Source organism: Coturnix japonica, chromosome 9 (assembly GCF_054131305.1).
Source record: "Coturnix japonica strain WE chromosome 9, WE-NBRP24, whole genome shotgun sequence".
NCBI lineage: Eukaryota > Metazoa > Chordata > Aves > Galliformes > Phasianidae > Coturnix > Coturnix japonica.
In genome coordinates this window covers 30,103,858-30,125,705 of record NC_140671.1, presented here as the reverse complement: position 1 = coordinate 30,125,705, position 21,848 = coordinate 30,103,858, and the positions used below count along the sequence as shown (strand labels likewise).

At 41.7% G+C, this 21,848-nt stretch overlaps 1 long non-coding RNA gene across 1 annotated transcript in view; it reads left to right on the top strand.

Annotated features, from left to right (window-relative positions):
* LOC107323429 (uncharacterized) overlaps positions 1-21,848 on the top strand; it is a 91,641-nt gene that overhangs the window by 44,835 nt on the left and 24,958 nt on the right. Inside the window, exons 3-5 of the long non-coding RNA XR_014931861.1 lie at positions 3,375-3,441; positions 16,984-17,394; positions 18,854-21,209. This is a non-coding gene — a long non-coding RNA (uncharacterized LOC107323429). The remainder of the gene's footprint in view (positions 1-3,374; positions 3,442-16,983; positions 17,395-18,853; positions 21,210-21,848) is intronic.

Below are 21,848 nucleotides of genomic sequence, written 5' to 3'. Positions count from 1 at the left end.
TGATTTACTGTCTCTGAAAAGCTATGTCTCATTTAATGAAATGCTTTAAAGAAGTGGTGCCAACCATTCCATGATGCTGTTATACCTCCCTCCTCTTTTGATAGCTCCCTTCTCATGTCCCAGCTGGTATTCCTTGGAGCTTTGCCTTTGGTAAACTGCCATATATTCTTTGCAAATATGCCACAGCTATTCACTTTTCCTTCTGCAAATGACTCGCATTAGCTTCTATTGTTGTTGCCTGTCACTGAGAATATAGTTCCTTCAACTCACTAGCTGCTGTTATTTTTCTGTAGCAATTTTCCCTAGCCATTAAGATGCATTTCCTCCCAAATGTTATGAAAATATATATATTTTTTTCATTTACTTAAAGTTTGTAAAGCTTTTCCCATAGGTAAATATCTCCCACAGGAGTGACTGGAGAGAATGCAATAGGTTTCTCTTGTTGATCTTTTCCATCTGCAGTGCATTTTCTGCCCTTAAATTTGTGTATGTGCCTTCCCCCTTTCTAGGAATATATGTGGGAAGTAACAGTTATAGGGGGGGGAAAAAAGGAGCGTCTATTGATACACACAGATGTATTTGCTTTACTCATTGTAAGTGTTCAGAACTGGAAATCTCACCAAACAAAATGTCTTAGAAGACTGATCTTATTTTTTTTTTATCAAAGTCCATACATACAATGATAAACTCATATATCTCACAATGTCAAAAATAGGGTAGCTTGGGCCAGGGTCTCTGTATGGGTAAAGGAGCATTTTTGCCCAGCTGGTTTCCTTTTCTTTGTGGCTAATGATCACTTTATGAATGTTAACAGCTTAAAGAGATTGGACAACACAAGGACTGTCATTGGTAGCCAAACAGCTGGGGTACCATTTAGTGGAAGATCTGTTGCCTCCATCTAGAACTAGTGAGTCATTTGGAGCCCCACATTTCCTCACTGTTCCCTTCTGGTTGAACACCAGCCCTCAGGAAAAGGTGCTGTATCCAAAACTGGCCTTTATGGCACAGCCTTAACCAGGGAGCACATGCAGTGTGTTTACAGCATATCAGTGCTGCAGTTCTGGCTGTATTGATTACTACTGCTTGTGCTGTGAGTCACCTAGCTTTCTGTTATCACAGCAGTATGTATATTTTTAGGCTGTGGGGAAAAATAATGAGACCGAATATTTTATATGAATGCCACGATTTCAGTTCCTGTCTTGAATGTTTGAACATTGCGTTGGTCAGGTAAAAGACACTGTTATTGCAGCCGAATGGAAGAGATACACCTACTGTAGTGTAGCAAAGAAAAAGATGCATTCTCTACTTAGATTAAGTAGGCACAAATTAGAAAGGAGGGAGATGGAACTATTTTTCACATAAACATAATTGTGTGCTAATTATATCATGGAATGAAAGCAATTGCCCAATTATAAGACAATGTATCACTCTATCACAGGCAGCGCTTTGAAGGTTTATGTACTTTAAATTACTGTGACATTCCCAAGGCTCTTCTGTTTACTCATTTGTCTCAACATCTTCTAGCAACAGAAGTACTATGACTAAAGCTATTAATTAATACATTCCTTGTTTCTTTGCTGAAGTTACGGTGTCCTGTTCAGAATGAATTTATGCTGTTTTGTGAAGTAGCTGGCTTTTCCTTTTGCACTGCTAATGACCACTCTGGGTTTGATAGCTCAGAACAGATGAGATAGGTTTTCTTCTCAAATCTCCTTGTAAATGTTTGTTCTGTCAGCACATCCTCTGTATTACTGAACTTCTGCTCCACTCTGAATTTTAACACAATGGGGTTCCTAACCTCATGGTGGTAGATTCTCCAGTCATGCCAATGTTACTGTGTTGATGCCTGGAATGAGGAAAGGAAATTCTTGCACCACTCAGCATTGCAGTGTGCCTAATAGGTCAACTAACAGTGTTACTTTGGTGCTTGGAGGAGGATGGATCCTTCCACAGAACAGTCACCCTCAGGGCATCCGTATCTATAGCGGCAGCACAGGAAGAGGCAGGATCTCTTGAGCAAATGGATGTCAAGATTTCTGCATGCTATTGGTCAAAAGCAAATTGTCAAACCCCATGAATAAATCAGTAGATTGTCAACATAGATCTCGGCGTGTGGGGAACCAGTTAATAAACGGACTGCCACTTTCTGTAGCATCTTCATTTCACAGAGAGATTTAAGGTGCAGCCCCAAGTACAGCACACTGCAATATGCCTTGCTGTCAAAGTAAAAACTGGGGAGTGTTGACTTATTCAGCAGTTTCACACAAGGACAGGCTTGACAGGTGGCACCAGAATGTGAGGTCTGTTTCAGATTCTTTCATTAATTTTTTTTGCAAACTTTAGTGGCTTTTGAAAGGAACCATATTGACAACACTGGAGGCTGCACTCTTCTATGGATCTGTAAAATACAAATGGGAAAGGGGAGAGCAATCTTACCTTTTTGTAGAACTGTTGGAGACTTGAGTTTTGGCTAAAGGACACTGCAGTTACAAAATTGAGTTAGAACATGAGTGGAAATAGCAGAAATCACAGAAGACTTCTCAGGCTATTACAGCCATTGATGTCTAAGGCTCACAGAGGTCAACTGCATCAATCCAAAAACTCCTGTGGACTTAGAGGGGTTTGAAATCAAGCCTTAATATGCATTACTAGAAAATACAGAGACAGCTCCAAAATAGCCAGCTGACAACAGCAACACTTGCCTAAATCTCTGATAATCCAATACAATCATATTCATCGTTTAGAGGTGCACGAGGGGTTTCTGAACTGTTTCCACTTACTGTTAAAATAATGAAGGAGAATCAGGTAATAATATTTAGATTCTTCATTAGAACTGCTTATTAGCTATATGGTGTCACGTTGTTCTACTTACCTTTTCTGTTGTTATTTTATTTTAAAGGTATTTGCATGCTTTTATAGTTATTTATTTTGGGAATTTATCAAATGAAACAGATTTTATGGATCTTGGTGCAATATTAAGTGAATGGCTTTCCAGGTCACAAAAGCCCCTGTTCAAAGTGCTAATCATTGGCACCTCAACATACATTCCCAGCAGAGGCCAAGGACCAAATAGTTTTAGAGACGCAGTGACCATCTGCCTCTTCTTGGTGGTTGCTCGTGGTTGACTGAGCAATGTCAGGAAAGCTTGTCTGCTTTGCCATTTCTGGGGACAAGTCAAGGATTTCTGTACTACCCATCTGGTACCTGATCCTGGCGTTATATTCCTTTTTTATTTTTAAGTTAATTTGTGTTCTTCACCCTTCTTCCCTATGACAAAGAATTTAAATCCTCTACTGCTCAGATTTCTTTAAGTGGCACATTAGATGGTGGAGGCAAATGCATGACTATTTGTCCTCTACGTTTTGCTTCCTCAGGTGATGCTAATGGTCGGCCTGCTTCCCTGATGCAGAATGGCCCAGGTGTTCGTCATGTCTAAGACATGTAAGTAACCAAGAACTTGGTATCTTCCTTTCCTCTACTGTTTTGATATTAATGCTTTGGCACATAAAAAATGCCAACAGATGCCATCAAGTGTAAAGAGACAGGTGGTGTCAATGCGTCAGAAGAGGGACTTCCTCCAGAAAGATGGCACTTGCTGAGTTATGTAGGCTGCCCATGCAAATCCTTACCCATGTGACATCTCTCTCCTTGTGAGACAGCCCTAATGTCCTTGTGAGCAGGCAAAATGCCATTCTCAGCCCATGAATTGAAATTTATTCTAGGTACTTTATTAAAAACAAAACAAAACAAACAACAGATTTTATGTGATAGATCCACAAGTGATGCTCCATGTTTTCGTGCTGCATGTGTGTATCACATAGAAGTCAACATGACAGAATGGGCTGGGTAAAGGTCTGAAAGTTAGATACCAACTTAGTCTTTCATTTGTCGCTGCTGTATGACCTCAGCAAAGTGGCTGCACCTTCAGTTTATCATTATCATCTGTAAAGAGGTTTTGTGGCCAAATTTTGTAAAGCCTTTGTATTTTGTATTATGCAGCTCACATTAGGACTAGAACATAGAAAAATATCTCCTCTTACCTCTTCCATAGCTTGTTTCACATTACAACTAGGCAAGCTGTGAGCCCAGACCTTTTCTTTTTGGCATCAAAATGCTTAGACAGATAATAGGATTAATTCTCTAATACGGGTAGACAGCTTAATGAAACATCTAATCCCCAGAAAATGCAAAAAAATCTGTTTATTTTTTTGTTCTTCGTCACTACTGACCTCTTGTATAACTCACTGTTATATTACTGTTCTGGTTTGTTAGTTTATGGGTCTGAAATTCAGAGTGGAAGGTGTGGTTCTCTCTTTTTGCTTACTTTTGAGACCCAGCTACCATCTATATAACAAATGAGTGCAGATGTAAGGGATCGTACTTTCAATTTAAACTTAATGACTGCCAGATCAGTCTTTTTAGGCTATGTTCTACTTCTCTCTCCTGAAGATGATGTAGCCTGTCCCCATGAGCTAATCTAACAGGTATCAGTTGTAGGGCTGATTGTATAACCTGTGCAGTCTACCCCGTCACTTCAATGATGGATTCACATGATGGGAATGTGTTTTGACTCGCCTAACCAAAAGTGTTGCTCACATGTTCCACTTAACTGAAATGCATCTTTTCACAAGGGAGAGGAGGGCTTATGACTTTGATTCCAGGTGTGTGAGCTTCTAGTAGTATGACAGCAGAGGGCTGTGGTTTAATCCCTTCTTACACTTGGATCTGAGAGCTGTCCTACCAGATATTTTGAGACCAATGTGTTAAGTGGCCAGAGTGAATTATTTACATATCCCATAACTGAGTGCTCAAATATGGGTCTGCAAATTCTATTTGGAAACCAATCTGGTTGCTCACCATCTTTTACTATCCTCACTTAGTCTTTTCTGAGTGCTAGGGGCAAACTCAGTACTCAGTTTTTACATTCTTTCTTTACAACTACTGATTGCTTGAAGCTAAAGGGGAAGTTGCAGGAAATATAATTAATGGCAGAACTTGCCTTCTGCAGCTTTTCAGAGAGATAAAGGGCACTTCTCTATTCCTTTCCCAGTGATGCTGTAATCTGTTGCTAAGGCAGTGGCTATGCTGTAACAGAGTGTTCTTTCTGTCATTGTATTTATGAGCAGGTGGAGCAGAAATTGCTTGTTTTCCACACAAATAGCTATAGAACAAATGTACCAAAGGAAATTGGGCAGGGTGGAGGAAGGTGGAGAAGATCCACAACACGATTAACAGGAAAAAAAAAAAAGACATGAGAACATGCCATATCTGAATAGTAAATATATAAATACAGCTGATCATTGAGCACCTTCTCAGTGTGAGGCAATCCAATTCATAGAGCATCAGACTAAACACCAAGAGATGGTTGTTTTATTCTTAGCTTCTCCACTGGCTTGCTGAATGGTTTTAGCCAAGGTGTTTTTTGGCTCTGTGCCTTGGTTTTTCCATCCATAAAGAGGGTTGCTGATTCTCTGTAAAGATGCGTGAAAGATGGTGAAGAAAAATACTGGTTGACATATGGATTTTACTGTCACAAGAGGTAGGATTTTGGCAAAGGACTGGGAAGAGCTATTACTAAAGATGAGTTCAGAAGGACGTTAGTAAAAGCAAAAAAAAAACCTCTCCAAAGGAAAAGTGATTCAGTGTGGAGGCTGCTTGTATTCCTGTTTTGTATAATTTTACAAGGCCAAAGAGGAAGAATCCAAGCCCTCTCAAGTCCATTTACATCACTGTGCTGTATCTGCAGACGTTGTTACCTTGACATTAATGTACAACCATTCACAGTGCTGGCGTTAGCACAGCACGTTTTGCCATCTATCAGACACATTGCACTGCAGAGGAAAACAAAGGCAGATGAAGTGAGAAGTGGGAGTCATGAATCATTTAAAAAGAAATAGCACACACAGAGCCCACTGCAAAAAAGCATGACGGCATCACCATTCAGAGCCCTGCCAGGAGGGCAGAGGGCAGGCACCACAACTCGGGATGGGGAGAGGGAAGGCACGTGCTGCATGGGGCTGAGACAGCGCCTGCTTCGTGAGCCATCCTCAGAACCTGAAAATAGAACATCTCCAGCTCAGTGTACCCATCACACACGCTGAGTTTATAGGGGTTCACTCACACGTGCACACATGAATGTGTACCCGTGCTGTAGGCGCAGAGAATCCTCTGTTGAGAACCTTTAGATCTGTTTTACAGATCCTGGAGGCCTGATTCTTACTTCAGTCTCCAGGCTTTTACATTGGTAAGGCTTCAGTGAAGCTACTCTTGATTTATGCTGCTGAAACAGTTAATGCAAAAGGGGGATAAAGACTTTAATCTGTGGTGAGAGGTGGTTCCACACGCAGTGTATATACATGAAGGTGAAAAAAAAGAAAGGCAGGTTCAATTACTGAAATGATTTTGTTTCCTTAGCATTCTGTAGAAGCAAAAAGGGGGGGAAAAATCATATCACTTAATGCAAGGAAAAAAACCCACAACAACAACAAAAAAACCAACCTGTCAAGACAACATTTTTAACACTTACACCAGACAAACTGTTGGATTTTAAATTGGCAAACAGTCTGTTATGACAGTCCTTTGATGGAGCAATTCATAGAAAGAAAACTATCAGGAAAACTCCGCTCTAAGCAAGTGGTGCTTCTACTCAAGAAGATGATGCCACTCAAATCCAGATCAAAAAAGAGTCACAGCAATAAAAGACTCTACAGTGAGATTTGTGTGGGTAGAACCGATCGCTGAGTAGAATCTGAAAGGCAAGAGCAGGATTCTGAGCTGTGATGGTGCAAAGAGATACTGAACTGTGCTGCGTGTGTAATCAGTGCTACGTCCTCACTGGCTCCTGGCTGATGTTTCAGCGCTGCACCATCTCCAGTTCTCATAACAGCAGAGGGAGTACAGCAGCTTTCAGCAACCATTTTCTTCTACCAGAACGATCCATTCTGCATTCTAGAGCCCAGAGGTCTTACTGAGGTAGCCTTGAATACTGCTGAACTTAGAGGAGCCCAAAGTAATCAACATCACACAATGCTGCTGAAGGTTTTTGCCTCTTCTTGATGCTGCCTCAATATATCCTCCCCAGTGACAGTCTATGGCTGCATTCCTCAGCCTGTGTACAGTGGACTCTGTAATGCAAAACTTAAGGAGGAATCCCATTTCCTTTTCTTAAAATACCATCAGGTATTTTGGGATTTCATTGGGAAAAATCAGTATTGCCAATCTTATCCTCATAAAGGCACAAGCCCGTACTTCAAAATCATGAGTGGCATAATCATGACTTTAAAAATAGAACACTTTTTAATAAAGGCTGAGGTATTCAGATGACATTCAAGCAGCTGCATCTTCAAGCGAAACAGCACATATTATGGTACTGCTAATACAATTTTAAGTACTGGCAACACGGTACTTCATGCAATCACAGTCTTCAAAATGTGTATTCACTACTTGAATTGCTTTGAGCTGACACATCTCATTGCATGGAAGCACATCTAACACAGGCTCTAGTGGTCATGTAGTGACTGTGACACTATGGGGTCAGGCTCCAGTTTTGCACATCCAGCTCTTCTCTTTCTGTCTCAGGCTCTGAGTTTTACCTTGAGGATAGTCAGTGTTCTGCCCCAGCCTTAGGTCAGCCTGTGACTGCAGACCAGAACACATCTTGATTCTTCAGTTAGATGGTGGTTGTGGCCAGGATGCCAAATCTCCCACTGCAATGCTTGCTAGGAGCACAGAGAACCTTTCCCCAAATGCAGAGGATGTTATAGAACTACATGCTGTGCTTTGCAGCCCTAGCTTTCCAACAGGAGTGTAATAGCAATGCCTGACGGCACAGAAACATTCAGAAAATTCAAGATTTTGAAGTACTTTGAGATCTAATCAGAAGTGCTACAAAGTGTTGTTAATTATGGTTAATTTGTTCGTTGACTCGATGAACATAATTTTTAGCATGAGTTTCACCGATAACAATGATAATGAGAACTAAATAGGTATCTTAATGTGATTTTCTGTGATTGTCAATATGAAATTCACTTGCCATGTGTTTCCAGTAAAGTGTGCATAAATTTAGCTATCAGAGCAAAGAATATTCAACTAGAAATACTGGAACAAAAGCTTTAACTAATGCTTGTAATCATAGCACTTTCTTAATGAGTGACAGGTGCTCTTGTTTATGTGCTGCTCTTGCAAGCCCTCCTTTTTCATTCGAGTAGGTTCAATTCACAAAACCCTGCACTGATGCTGCAGTCAAACAAGTGGTTTAAGAAAGAAAAGAACTTCCAAAATTCCTGTTGGGCTCCACTTTTCAAACTTTTTCTCTTTGCTGAACAGCAGCAAGTGCTTAAACTTTAAATCACTTAAATGGATGCTACACCTACAGCTGGATGAATAATTCAGTTCCCAGTCACTGTCTGACTTTGATAGGAAGAGGAGGGAGCATCCCCGAGGGTCTGATTGTGTGAGCAGAGGGGGAGGGGAAGGCTAATTAATTACACACTTACATTGGGGAATACTTTAAAAAAATATATCCACTTAAGTCCTGTTTTTTGTTACATATTGCTGATCACAGCTGAGAGCGTAGCATCAAGGCAACCATACTCTTGAAAACTTAACTCCTTGAGGGCTGTTAACAGGAGATCAACCATCAGCAACAACAAAAGCCCACCACCACCAAACCTGGGTTATGATTCGTTAGATAAATGCTTCATCTAAAGAATGATTCATCGCCTGCTGATGTCAGATTCGTTATTGATGCAACTGCAATGTGAATTTCTTTTCTTCTCCGTGTTATTTTCAGAGATTTTCTCTCTGAAAGCAGTGCTGAGCTGGCTGCATCTCCTGGAGCGTTAAGGCAACATGGTAGTATTACCATTGACACCAATGCAAATTATTTTTCTTTTGGCACTGGAAAGATTTGTGCTGCCAAGAGAACTATCTCTAGATTAAGCTTTTTTTAAATACTGTAAACTATTTTGGTAGCAGCAAATTACTGCTGCTTGGTGGTACGTGATCTCTGACTATTTTTAATGCCCGTGTGACAGAGCTGCAGCGTTCTCTCCAGTGTACACGAACAGTCGTTTTCTGAAGGAATCAAGGCCCCTTTTAGAGCAGAACCATTTCCATTCTCTGCACTGCAAACAAGAACTGCAGTAGTAATTGATTTTCTCAAATAGCGCTGGAATTATCTCTAATAAAAACCCACCAATTCACCAACAATTTTTAATGACTGCTTTTGTTCCATACTCCCGTGTGGGTTTATAATTCCTTGCCATGTTCTGCTCTAAAACTGAACAATAAGGCTGTGTGCTTTCAAAAAAACTGCTTTATTTCATCCCAGAGTAGGTCATGGCATAGCATGCGTTTGGAAAGATGCTGATTACTGAATACTGTGCATTTTGAGGCATTCCTGTCTCCAGCAGGCAAAACCAGTTGGGAATCCACTGTTGTAGGTCTACATCCCTTGCACCACCCATTGCCATGAGCATCCAGACAGACAGCTCAGTGAAGTTCAGCCAAATAACAAGGGTGTAGGCAGCTATGCTTGATCCGTGTTGGTTTGTTGTGGGATTGTCTCCTTTCATAACAAATGACAGAAGTTGGAAGTCTGAAATACTGAAGCTCATTGCTACTGATAGTGCTTGTATCAGCATCCATTCTGTCTCCCAGGGCCTGGGTATGGTTATCAGTACTTAGAGTTGAAGAGTTCAGATGTTTTGGTTTGGATCCTTCAGTTCAGCTGCATGTTGGTGCACCTTCTTGTTGGTGGAAGATTCCTCTTCAGGCGGAGGAATACCATATAACCAAGTTACACTGAAAGGAAACAAGCCCGTTAAATTTAAGTTTAATAAACAATATTCTAAAAGTCAAAAAGAGAGGTTGCAGCTTTGCTGGAAGTTTCCACTACTTTGTATATCAGCAGTGTGGTATTCTATTAAGGATACTAGTTGGGAATAATTATTAACTGGACAACCAAATCTATGAACTGAATTTCAAGGTAGGGGTCTCTTTTGTTTCTCACATGCAAGCTTGACTCCTTTAGCTAAGTTTTGTTACAGACTCTGGGATCCCGGGCAAATCTTAGTGGATAACATTCTGTCTGGTTTAGCTTGAGTGAGAACAGCCTGCCTTTTGCTGCGAAGCACAATAGGTAGCAATGTCAATTGAGGTTTTAGGAGATGCCGTATCATAAAAGTTTATAACAATGTTTAGAGTAATTTAGTTCTGGATTAAAATACAGCTGGCAGGAGAGATGGGCAATTACCTACTCTTTAATATAGATAGGGGATGTATTCTTCCTCCTGGTTATTATTGTCAATACCTATTATTTCAGAGCTACTGGACATGATCATGCCTCGCTATGGCGCAGCTTCCACAATGAGGTCACCTGCAGCTTGGAAGTACAGCTGTTTCCCTTGCCTTCATTTTTAATTCATAGGATTGTTGTGTTGGATTGTTTTTTTTTTTATCTGCTGTTTATTCTGCAAGCCCCTTTTGGGCACATTGATGCCTCCAGCATGCTTTGTGTGCCAGGGAATTATGGGTCCAGAGATTCTGCAAATCTGCATCCCAGCCAAAGCCTTTGAAAGCTGCTTCTTTTGAATGCCATGCATTTGGCTCGCACCCCTCCTCCCTCTCTCTTTCTCTCTCTCTCCCTCCCTTTCCTCCCCTTTCTCTCCCACTCTCTCTTTTCCTTTCCTCCTCTCTTCCCCATTCCCATTTGTCCCTTCTCTCTCCTTCCCCCTTTACTCTCCTTCCCCTCTCTCCCTTTTTCCCTTTTTCTCACCTAGCGGTCCCCTCAGTAATGATGGGAAATTGCACCGCGTGCTGAACTTGGCTGGAGGAGCAGAGGGGTGCTTTTCCCTCTGCGAAAGATGAGCTGGAAGCCTTTCTGCATAACGATCAGGAGTATTCACTGCAGTCTGCACACTAATGTCTGTAAGATTACACGCGCTCTAGAAATCCCCCCTGAGTACCCCCAGGATGTCAGACAGCTTGAGAAGGTGTTCTGCCACCCAGCTCCTCCATTAGCACCCTGCGATGCCCACTCATTGCTCCATCAGTGGGGTTTTACATCCTTTCCCTTCTGGTTCCCTTTTCCTGCCACTCTGTTTTATTTTTAAATATTAAAGCTCTCTGGGTTTCCCTCGTAAATCAGTGTGTGAAGTGCTGGTTCCTTGTAGCTGGAGGCTGCTTTCCCCCCTCTGATGGACTGTAAGCAGTTTTTCTAAGCCCGTCTCTTCCTCCCATCTCTCCTCCTGTCGTGTCCCCCCAACCCCCGCCCAAGCGCAGAGAGCTCAGCTGCACATAATGACATCCAATCTGTTCAGGAAAGGAAAAAAAAAGAAGAAAAAAAAAAAAAAAAACCAGGATGGGGAGAATGTTTCCCTTTGATTTATACAGAAGCTGAGTTGGCAGAGAGCTCAGCTCAGAGGTGGGTGGAAGGGGAACCAAAAAGCAGATTTGTGATGCACGGGCGTACCCCTCCGGGGTGGTGCCAGCCAGTGCAGCAGCCAAGGCTGGTGGAGCAGCTCTGCAGGTTCCCTGCGTGCACCCAAAGCACCTCCTTCCCTGTGTGCTCCTATCGCCATGCAAACACACACCCACAGTCTGGGGTTAATTTAATTGTAAAATGACATTAGAGATATCACAGGCCTGCTCATTGGCACTAGGCAAAACACGTGGATCCCTGTGTAAACACAGCATGGTTTCTCGGCTCAGGGAGAGGGGAGTGGGCCACAGCCAGGGGGTTATATCATATATTCAGTCTGAGCTGGGGTCAGTTCTCAGATGGGAAGGACATGATGCAGGTAGGAGGAGTGAGAGGGTTAAAGAAAGAAAAAGGAAGAAAAAAAAAGAGTCTTATGCTGCAGTTGAGGCACTGTAGTGTGTTCTTCTGGCAAAAAAATTGTAATATTGGGTCCATTAAGCCATATTAGTGTATATAATAGTTCTTTCTACCTATACTTTTAGTTCATGGAAGACAGTGCATGGAAAGAAACCAAAAGGAGCTTTGGTTCTGTATTTGAATGTTTGAGAACTGATCATGGTACAAGGACAAGTAAGAGGTATGGGCAGGACATGTAGGCTGGTTCCTTCAAGTCCTCAAACCAGCCACGATTCATGGTGCATAACTGCAATGAAACCAATACTGTTTAAAGTTTTGCAGGAAGGAAGGATGGTGGCAGATGACAAAGTGCTGCTGACCCCAGCTGTGAATGAGAATGGGTGCCTGTTTTATGGGGATGTCTCCATCGATTCTGATTGTCTGAGTATTCTCCAGTTAAAATGCAGCCCAGTCTGAGGGCCACGGGGAGTGATAAACACTGGCAAGTAAACTTGATGGCGACAGCAGAATCCAGATTGCAATAGAAATTAAATGTGTGTGTCTGTTGTTATTAGAGATTTAACCAGATGACCTGGCAGTAATTAACGGGGAGCTGAAATGAGAAGGTCTGTCTCCCATTGGAGACCCAGCCCTGAAACATAGCACAGGTCTGCTGCATATGAGAACCTGGTGAGATGTGACTCCACGTCTGCCAGAGATGGTCTCCAGGGAGAGAGCAGGAATGTGTGTGTGCCAGGAAGCAATATGCAATGCAAGGTTGTTTGTGACCCACTGTAAGGATGTAACACCAGAAATCTTGCTGGCTGGGATTTTCCTTGGCTCAGACCCATCTGCAGACACCAAGCCAAGCAAAAATCAGGGCAGTCAGCTTGAGCTATGCTCATCTGTCCACAGTCACTGTCAGTGGTTAAAAGATTGTGCTGAATTGATCAGCAGTGGCTGCTCTGGCACAGGAATGCAGTTCCTCTTGTATAGATCACTGAGGCATGCAGGGTGATGGTTTTCCTAGAGACAGAGTATGGAAGAGAACACTGACTTCCCATCTCTGTTCAGAAACGTGTGTTTGATTCATTGTGATTTTAGTAGTATTCCCTATTAGCCTCTTTCCTGGAACAAGATCTCAGGCTTCTGCTCTCCCCTTCAGTTTCTGAGTGAGAATGAATTAGTTTTCTGTGTGTGTGTGCATGCACATCTGAAATAAACAGATTAATATTCTGCTAACTAAATTGTTACCCCTCCCTTCCCTGCCTCAGAAGCATCTTGTTGCCATCTCCTTCCAGCGGAACAGTAAGCCAGAATGAAATGTCTGATTCCTGGTAAGTGCTGTCAGCACAGCAGCTGGGAGAAGAATATCTGAGGGAAATGCACAAGTGCACTGGCATTTATTTGTTTCCTGGGGATATTTATATAGGACAGACCTCAGAGCACAAGTGCACTTGATGCTTCTGTCAACTAAGGACGGGAAATGGGACTGCAAGACAGGCTGCACTGTGCAGTCCTTGCTCTCAGAGCCCCTTTTAGTTGCCATGTGTGGACCCCAGGGCTCTGCAGGCTGCTGTGATTGAATCCCTGAGTTTGCAGCTCATGGGAGGCAAACAAACATGCAACATGCAAGGTTGACACTGTGGTCATTGATTTGATTATTTGTTAATTCTCAGGTGCATGGTTCCCCAGGATCATTGAGTCCTAATTTCTGTAACTGAGAAAATATTAATAAGCAGTTATGAACATAAAACCCAAATTCTGATAGATGCTCATAATCTCACTCTTGGAATGCCTCTATGTAATCGTTTTTTTTTTTTTAAAGAGCCACCAGTGTGCAAGGTGAGCTGATGCAATGGAAGAGAAACAGAGATGAAACTGTTCCAAGCAGCAGTTTGTTTATTTAAGGGTCTTAGGGTTGCTGCTTCCTAAATCTGCACTGACTTCAGTGGAGTTCTAGGGAGATGATGAGTCCCTCAGTTCATTTGCATAGTTCTAGTTGAGTAAGTAATTATTTCTGCCAGTGAAATACATCGGATCTCCTGTGATTTTGAAGCTCCAGAACCAAATATATTAACCAGTTGCAAAGAGCTCCCAGTATGTGTAATTGGGCATCTCATACTTCTTACAGCAAGCATGCTCTCTTTGGTGGCACTAGAGCACACAGTGCTGGACTCTGATGGCCTTCTGCCATTTCTCTCAAGCAAGCAAAGCTCCCTGTCCATTTCTTGGGGTTTTGTGTTTCTCCCTATAGGCCCCTGGCTGTCTCACAGCCTGCAGTGTGTTTCCCTAATCCTTATTCTCATCAAGGAGGAGAGCATTGTTCTTTCAGCATTTTAGATAGGAATCTGACACCCAGGAAAGCTAAATCAGTTGGCAGAGCTTATATGGAAAATCTGTGTTGACAAAGGAGAGTGAACACAGTTTTCCCAGCTGCTGCATTAGTGTTGTAATCATTGCACCAGCTTTCACTGGGCTTTGCTGGGCAGCTCTCACACTTCAGCAACAGAGATGCCAGAATAGAATTATATATATATATATTTCTCGTATAATTTATGGTTTTTGAATGCTTCAGATTGCTCGTACCGTATTCTCTATAGATAATCCTTTACAACAAAAATGCTATCCATACATATTTCTAATTACTTCTGTTTCAATTAGGTCAGTTTCTTCTTCACAAATAGGTTTCTTTTATATGAGAGATAAACCTCTAGGAAGGTATACCCCCCTTTATTTGCTAAGGTTTTTATCTTGTTGATTATTGGGAAAAGACAAACAGGAGCATCCCAATGTTACTGCATTGTTTTGTCGTCCTCTTTTTAGGAGCTGGAATACATGCTACTGTGGAAACAGCACTCCACATCCTGCTTGTTTTTTTCCTCACAGATGATGTGCACCAAATCGTTTCTGTAATTGACATAATCTCTATTCTGTTCTCATTAGATTATTCCCCACCTACTAATATTCTTCATAGGTCTTCATCCATGAAATGACCTGCTGGAATACGAGCCATCCCAGGGAGCCCACTGGAACCGGTACTTACATGAGTAAGCCTTATAGCAATTGATCCCAAGCTATTCAGACTTTAGTCACTTCAGTTACATTCCAGTCCTACAGGGAGGCAGGATGACTGCATACAGCAGAACAGGCTAGGAACATTTGATTCACCATCACAGATTCTTCTGCCCATCTCTGCCTATTTGATTTAAAAATATATACATGCCAAGGGGCTTGATATGTCTCTTGTGCCCCATTTAGCATCTGCTGAGCATCCCAGAGCAGCCTGCAGTGTAACACAAGTCACTGGAGGATAGATTTGATAGAGGGAAAAAACAAAGCAATTGATACCCTCAGGCTCCAGAAGTCTTCAGACTGATTCCTGCTGACTACAGGCAACAAAGCAATTTATGGCAACATGGTTGAAAGTTTCTTTTATTTCAAAGCTGCTAAACCTTTCCTGGCACATGAAATCACTTTTCATAAGGCAAACCCAGTGAGCTTGCTGGGTTCCCCAGGTCTCAGCCCCAGGAAGCTTTTAACTGGAGTCAAAAAAGGCATTAAGCACTGGGGAGGAATCAGGGTGACATAAAACAGAAATGAGGGTTTAACACAGGGCCATGAGGAGCTTTGTAAAGATTAGGCTTTTTTTTTCCCCTCTGTATTTCCTCTCTTTGCCATTTCTGTTTTGCCAGACCTTCAGTGTAGCTCCTTCCCTGGAAGTGGCCTGCGATGTCCAATGAATGAAGTGCACTCTGCAGATGGAAGCGGAGCTGTTTGGAAGCGGGTGTTTGGAAAGTGGTAGCCAGATTATTTTATTTTAAGGCTCTATTGCAGCAAAAGGCAGGAAAACAGACAGGGGGAGAGGAGTGAGTGGTTCACTGGCACTGATTGTCTACCACAGCAGGTTCAGCACTGAAATCTGAGTGACTTCTCTCTCCAGATGGTTGGTGGGAGCTGACTACCCAGATCTTTGCATAGCATGCTCCATAATGAAAACGTATGGCATCGCTTGCTATCTTTTAAAAGCTCTTTTCTTCAGCCCAAGTATAGCTCACTGTATAATGGATTCCTTCTTTGCCTGATGCAGAAAAAAAAAGTGGATATCTGTCATATGCCTAAGCAGGGACTCCTACCTAGGAAATCCTTCATTTTGATACAGACTAGCTCATACTTTTACAACTGCATGAGCCTACAGTAATGTCAGTGTGGTCGTACTGTCCTTCTGATGTGCCACTGCTGCTCTCTTCACTTCTGCTGTCACTGAGCCTTATTTGTCTTCTAATCACGTTAAGATTCTGGAGAATGCAAAGGATTTATGTTTCTTTTAATCCAACTGCAGCAATTCTAGAAAAACAGCAATAGAAATGGACCAATTCAATGAGAACTGAGAAATTCAGATAATCTCAGGAATATGTTTTTGCATCCTAACAAAACAAAAGTTACTTTAAGGAAGGTAAATGGACTTACAGAGGCATGATCTTCAAAATGATGGGTAGCCAACGTTTCCATTTATTACAGGATGATACCAGGGTCTGGCTTTTCCAGAACTGCAGTGTAATGTTTCTTGTCTGAGAGTACACCATGATTTGCACTGAACAAGGAACAGAACTTTACTCTTCTGAGTTCTGGTGCCCAAACCAAACTAGTTCTCTCAGTGTCATATAACCAAGCAAAAAGCTGAATGTTGTTTTGCTCCTGGATGCAGTGACTTTGGTTGTGATTTTCTCAGCTGTGTCAGATTGTTTTTTTTTCATACAAATCATGACACAAACTTGGGGTAATTTGGGTTCTACCCAATCGCCTCCAGGCAAAAAGAAGTCTTAAGTTCCTAGAGAGCCATTCTCATGCTCTGGTTAACCTCAACTTATGTGTTACATGCAAAATGTATAATGCACTGGATTCCTCTTGTTTCTTCCTCTTTTTGTTGTCCATCTAAATGTGGCAAGATCTGGGAAATGCAATCAATGAGAAGAATATACAGGAAATAGAAGCCATAAACAAAAAAGATTGGTTGAGTCTCGGCAAGGTCTGGAGTACAGTTGTTGAAACTAATCAGTGGTGACCCAGAAAGATCTGAAGCTGAACAGAATGCTTTCAAGATGGAAATGTGCAACAAAGATGGCAGAGATGGGCTGGTAATGGTCTCATCTTTCCTTTTGTAGGCTTTATTCCAGATGTAGCTTTAAAAGAATAGAAGCCTGTTGGACGCACAAGAGGACATGCCTGAGAGTGAGGAAACCTTCATCTGCTGCGAGACCCACAATGTGACTTTGCCTTTCTAAACCTGGAGAACTGTATTTTAAAAGATTCCAATTGTTAGAACTGAAGGCACATTATCCAGGACTCATAAACACATATCTCTTAAAGCTATGACTTGATGCAACTGGGATGTGCTACTCAGGAGATACTGTTCTTCCCAGCCTTAAAAATCTATGAGCCTGCAGTGTCCTGATAATCAGCATCCAGGAGCTTCAGGTTTTATCAATTAGCACAACATGAAAAGAGAAATTGCAATTGTAATGAAGAAACAGGGTGTGTTGAAAGGAGATGGAAGCTCTAGATCTCAATGAGAGGTATGTGGCCTTGAATGTTGGAAAATCCAGGTACTTTTCATAGAAGTTAGAATGAAAATGGAGAGGTTTGGATTCTTACTTTTGGTGTGGATGCTAAACTGGGCTGAAATTTTTGGCTTTTGGTTATCTCGTGTTCTAAACAAGGAGAAATCATTTTGTTTTGTTTGTTTTTTGAGGCTTTTGAAGAAATTCCCAGTAAATGCCAAAGTTTGCTATGCCTTATTAGATTGAGAGTTAGTTATTTAAACCATAAAGTCAACAAGTAGAAAGTTCATTATGTTCAGGATTGTTAGACCAGCACGAGGCAGTTATCAAGCAGGTACCTGCAGTTCGAGGTGAGTTAAAGCAGTGGTACATCAGTGCCCAAGCTCTTCAGATCCCTTTGCAGTTCTGCCTCTCTTTTTGCTGTTCGGTCTCTAGCAAGTTACATCCCTTTCCTGCCTTGATCTTCACAGCAGTGAAATGCAAAGTGTACACGTGTCAGAAGTGGTGTACCCAGGCCAGTGGTGTTTAACATCAATAACGTGGCTGGTGGGCAGAGCTCACCCCAAGCCATCTGCAGGGGATAGCCAGCAGCAGCGGCTGCCAGGCAGAGGCAGTGGGGCATGCTGCAAAACTGGGCTGAGGATCTCACAAAGCTCTGCAGAGGGAAGTGCAAATTGTTCCTGCACCTGGGGAAGAATAACCTCAGGCACCAGCACATGCTGGGCTGACCGGCTGTTTGCAGAAAGGACCTCAAGGTTCTGACGGGCACTGAGTCTAAACGTTAATTTCAGTGGCAATAAGAGCAGGTTCCAAGGTGCCAGAGTGGCAGAAAGCTCTTTATCTCATAATGCTTCTGGGCACCTTTTACTGGAATTAACTGTTAGGTTTTTTTCCCTTCAGATATTCTCCAGCCTTTGCAAAGGAAACCACAGTAACAAATCAGATTCTGCAGTAACACATTTTAAGTCCCGAAGCAAAATTCAGCAGTTTTATAGGGACAGCATAAGAGGGAATGGGGCGGGGGAAGTGGGGTGGGAAGTATTTATAATCCCTTTAATATTTTAAAATTTAATTATTTCCAAATTGGGTTAGCGAGACTGACAAGAATACTGCATCTAAAGCATGGAGCCCAGAGGCTGCATTGGAAAATGAGAGGAGAAATTAATAATAAAAAGAAACCTATTGCTTCAAGGCAGCAGACTGGAACACTGACATTCCATTACTCCGTCTGTCTGCTGAATTCATTTAGCATCTGTGGCCTAAATAGGCTAGTTTTAAAGTGGCATACTCCAGATTTTATGTTTAGGGCTGCTGGAAGGGGGGTGGGGATTGCCAGAGGATTTTTCTTCATCGAAAGCTGCCTCAGGAAAGCACATCAGATTTGTCATTAATAGGGTAGAGTAATGCAAGCCTCTTAGCAGTTGTAGATAATGCAGTGTTGGAGTGTCTTGGAGTGTTTTGTAATGCCTTACAGGTTAGAGTCTGCATCTAGCATCTGGATATTAGCTTCTGGAGGCTGAGCCTACTGCTGAGCACAGAACTGAAGCCGAGTCTACATCTGCAAGGCATGCCATCAGCCCACTAGCCATCACTGAAGTGAAGCCACTCCTGACATCTCTGAACTCAAAGCATTAAAAGTCTGGATTTTCAAACTGTGATCCAAAACACAGCATTGTCCAGCAGCACCACAGTCCTTAACAGGTTCTGTTTCAGAAGTGCCACCCATGACCTGCAACATGCAGTTTCTTCCTCAGGATGCTCCTTTCCTACTGCTAACTCCATTGACTCTTGTGTGAGTTTTGTAAGATCTGAGATCCAAAGCCTGAGGCAGGATGTCTGTAGTACTACAGAGAACTTCCAGGCACGTACTGGAGACAAGGTAGATGGTTTGACAGCAGTCTGGAAGAAAGAGAAGAGAATAATTCTCCACTATCTCCTAGAAACCTACAAGTGTTTCACTTCTGGGCATTTTCTGAAACATCTGGATACAAGGAGGATAAAAGGTACCAGTGTAACCTCCCAGTAAGATCAATTGTTTAAAGCTTTGTGTGTATTTCTAATCTTCTTTGGCATCCTTCCCAAGATCATAGAAACTGATCTGTGAATTTTCTTGGAGTAGAATGCAACATATTCTGCATATTTCTACTTTATGCAGTCAGCTTAGATTGTCTTATCCCTAATTTATCATCAAATTACACAGAAAGGAAAACGAGGAATTTTCTAGACAGTCCCATATAAGCTGTTAAAATTGCCTTTTCCTCCTCCTCATCATCATAGTTCTTTGCTTTCAATCTGAGTTTTTGCAAAGGTTTTTGTCAATGGAGCTTATCCAGCAGATGGAAGTCATGATAAAGCTTCAAACGATTTTCTTCTTGCAGTCTCCCATGAATTGTGGCCACGCTTATTTATTTCAAGCATTTAGGGTCTTATCCAGAGAGATTCAGAGCTACCTACAAAGTCAAAGTGTTGAACTCCCCATAGCTCGGTGAGCTCTGAGCTCTCAGACCTGATTAACCCAGCATCTAAGAGGATCAGTTCAAACTTCCACAACTGTTTACCTTAGGCAACATGCACATTACCAGTATCTGAGACATCATCAAAGTTGGCTCATGCATGGAACCAGCGTCTTCATAGTCTCTAGGACTGTGACAGAAAACAGGATATTGTTATGTAGTTGTGAGAAGCCTTGAGAATTGGTCTTGGACCTGGAAAATCTGTCCGCCCTGCTGCTGCTCGTGTTCTGCTTTTAATTTCCTTGCCTTCTCATAGACTGCAGACCTCTGTAGTACTCATAATAAAGGGCTTAATTAGGTGACAAGAAGAACATTAAAAGGGCTAAGACCTTTAAAAACAATTGGAAACATTTATAACCCCAAACATGGTACACTTGACATGATGTTCTTTAGGGATTTATCTCCCTCACAAAGGACGTGTCCTACAGTGCTGAAAGACAACTTGATTTCAATTATCTTTATTTCAAAGAATGAGAATTGTAGTTATAAGTTATCAGAGTTTGGGATTTTTTCAGTTTTCATTGAATTCTTTCTCCTTTGAGCACACATCTATTTGTGCAACTCAGCCTTTTCTAGTAAAAATCATTCTTTCTTTATCCAATCACATCACTGCCTTTCCTTTTTCCTCCTTGTAGATAAATAATTCCCAATTAGACTTCTACCCAAAATTATCCAAGGTTGTTTGTTGTCTTCCTACTCATTTTACTTATGTATCCTATTAGCAACATCTGCCTTATATGTATTGATAATGAACACTTCAGGGCTCATCTATTATTCTGCAATCATATAAAAGCTAGAACAAGAAGACCTATTGTTGGTAAATATATTCATATTAACGTTAGAAATGTGTTTATTGATGATAATAACAATCATATTTTAATAACTCATTGGTTGCAGTGACTTCACTGATGTGTGTTTATCTGTGCAAAAGCAAAAACAGCGACAGAAGTAAACTAAATCTTATGTAAACATGCTTTAAAACTCATCTTTAGTTTCGATCACCATTGGCTCCATTCAGTGCTTTGAAAAGTTCCATCTTAAAAGCTTTCCTTTGGGACTCAGCTTAGTTCGTTTTTCTGCAGAGAAGCAATGACCTCCCCCAGGTTGTTTCTTGACTGAAGTAATTGCTGTGACTCCTCAGGTCCCACACAACCAATAGCTAATTAGTTCCAATCAAGTTCTCTCACAGGTGCTTCTGAAGTTGCCATTTGGAAGCAGCAGTTTCTTCTGGAAGGTGGAGAAGGCAACACCAAAGTTCAGAGATGAGAAAGAACATGAGATCAGTCCTGGCGTGGTTCTGCTTTTTCCTTGAGCAAGGTATGTTTGTGAAATCCTTTTTTGCTTTTAGAGATGTTATTGCTTAGTGTGGGCTTCACTCCCTGTGTAAAATATAAAAGCATATAGGGGTGATTTTGGAGTAATCAATGTGTGTGAGCTCTGCTGAAGTGGGTTTATGGCACTGGGGTTTTACCATGAAGTTAAGCCAGAGAAGATCAGTTCCAGTAGGTTGCTGGTCTCACCTGATTCACATCGTGGTAACCCTGAAGCCATGTCCTCCTTCAGCAGTTGTGTGCACTCAGTGAATTGAGTTGGGATGAACTTGAATTGAATTGAATTGAATTGAGTTGGAATGAGTTACTTGAGAACTCTTTGGTGCTGAGCCTGACCCTTTTCTGATGTTGGCTTTCTGATGGTGTTACTGCTATGTTCTTGAAGCTGTCTCTCATCACTGTATGAAGGGATCATGTCTTTAACTCACTTTAACTTATTGCTTTATGTGGCAGGTGGGAGGGAGTTGCAGAAACTTAAGGCATTATGAGGAGAAAAAGCTTATAAATCTGGTGTTTGAGTAAAAGCAGAAGCTGCATATTTTAATGCATTTCCCAACTGTCTTTATTTCTGTTTGTCAGCTTTTAGTGGTGGTGTCAGTTGTGCTGTCTTTTTAATTATATGCTG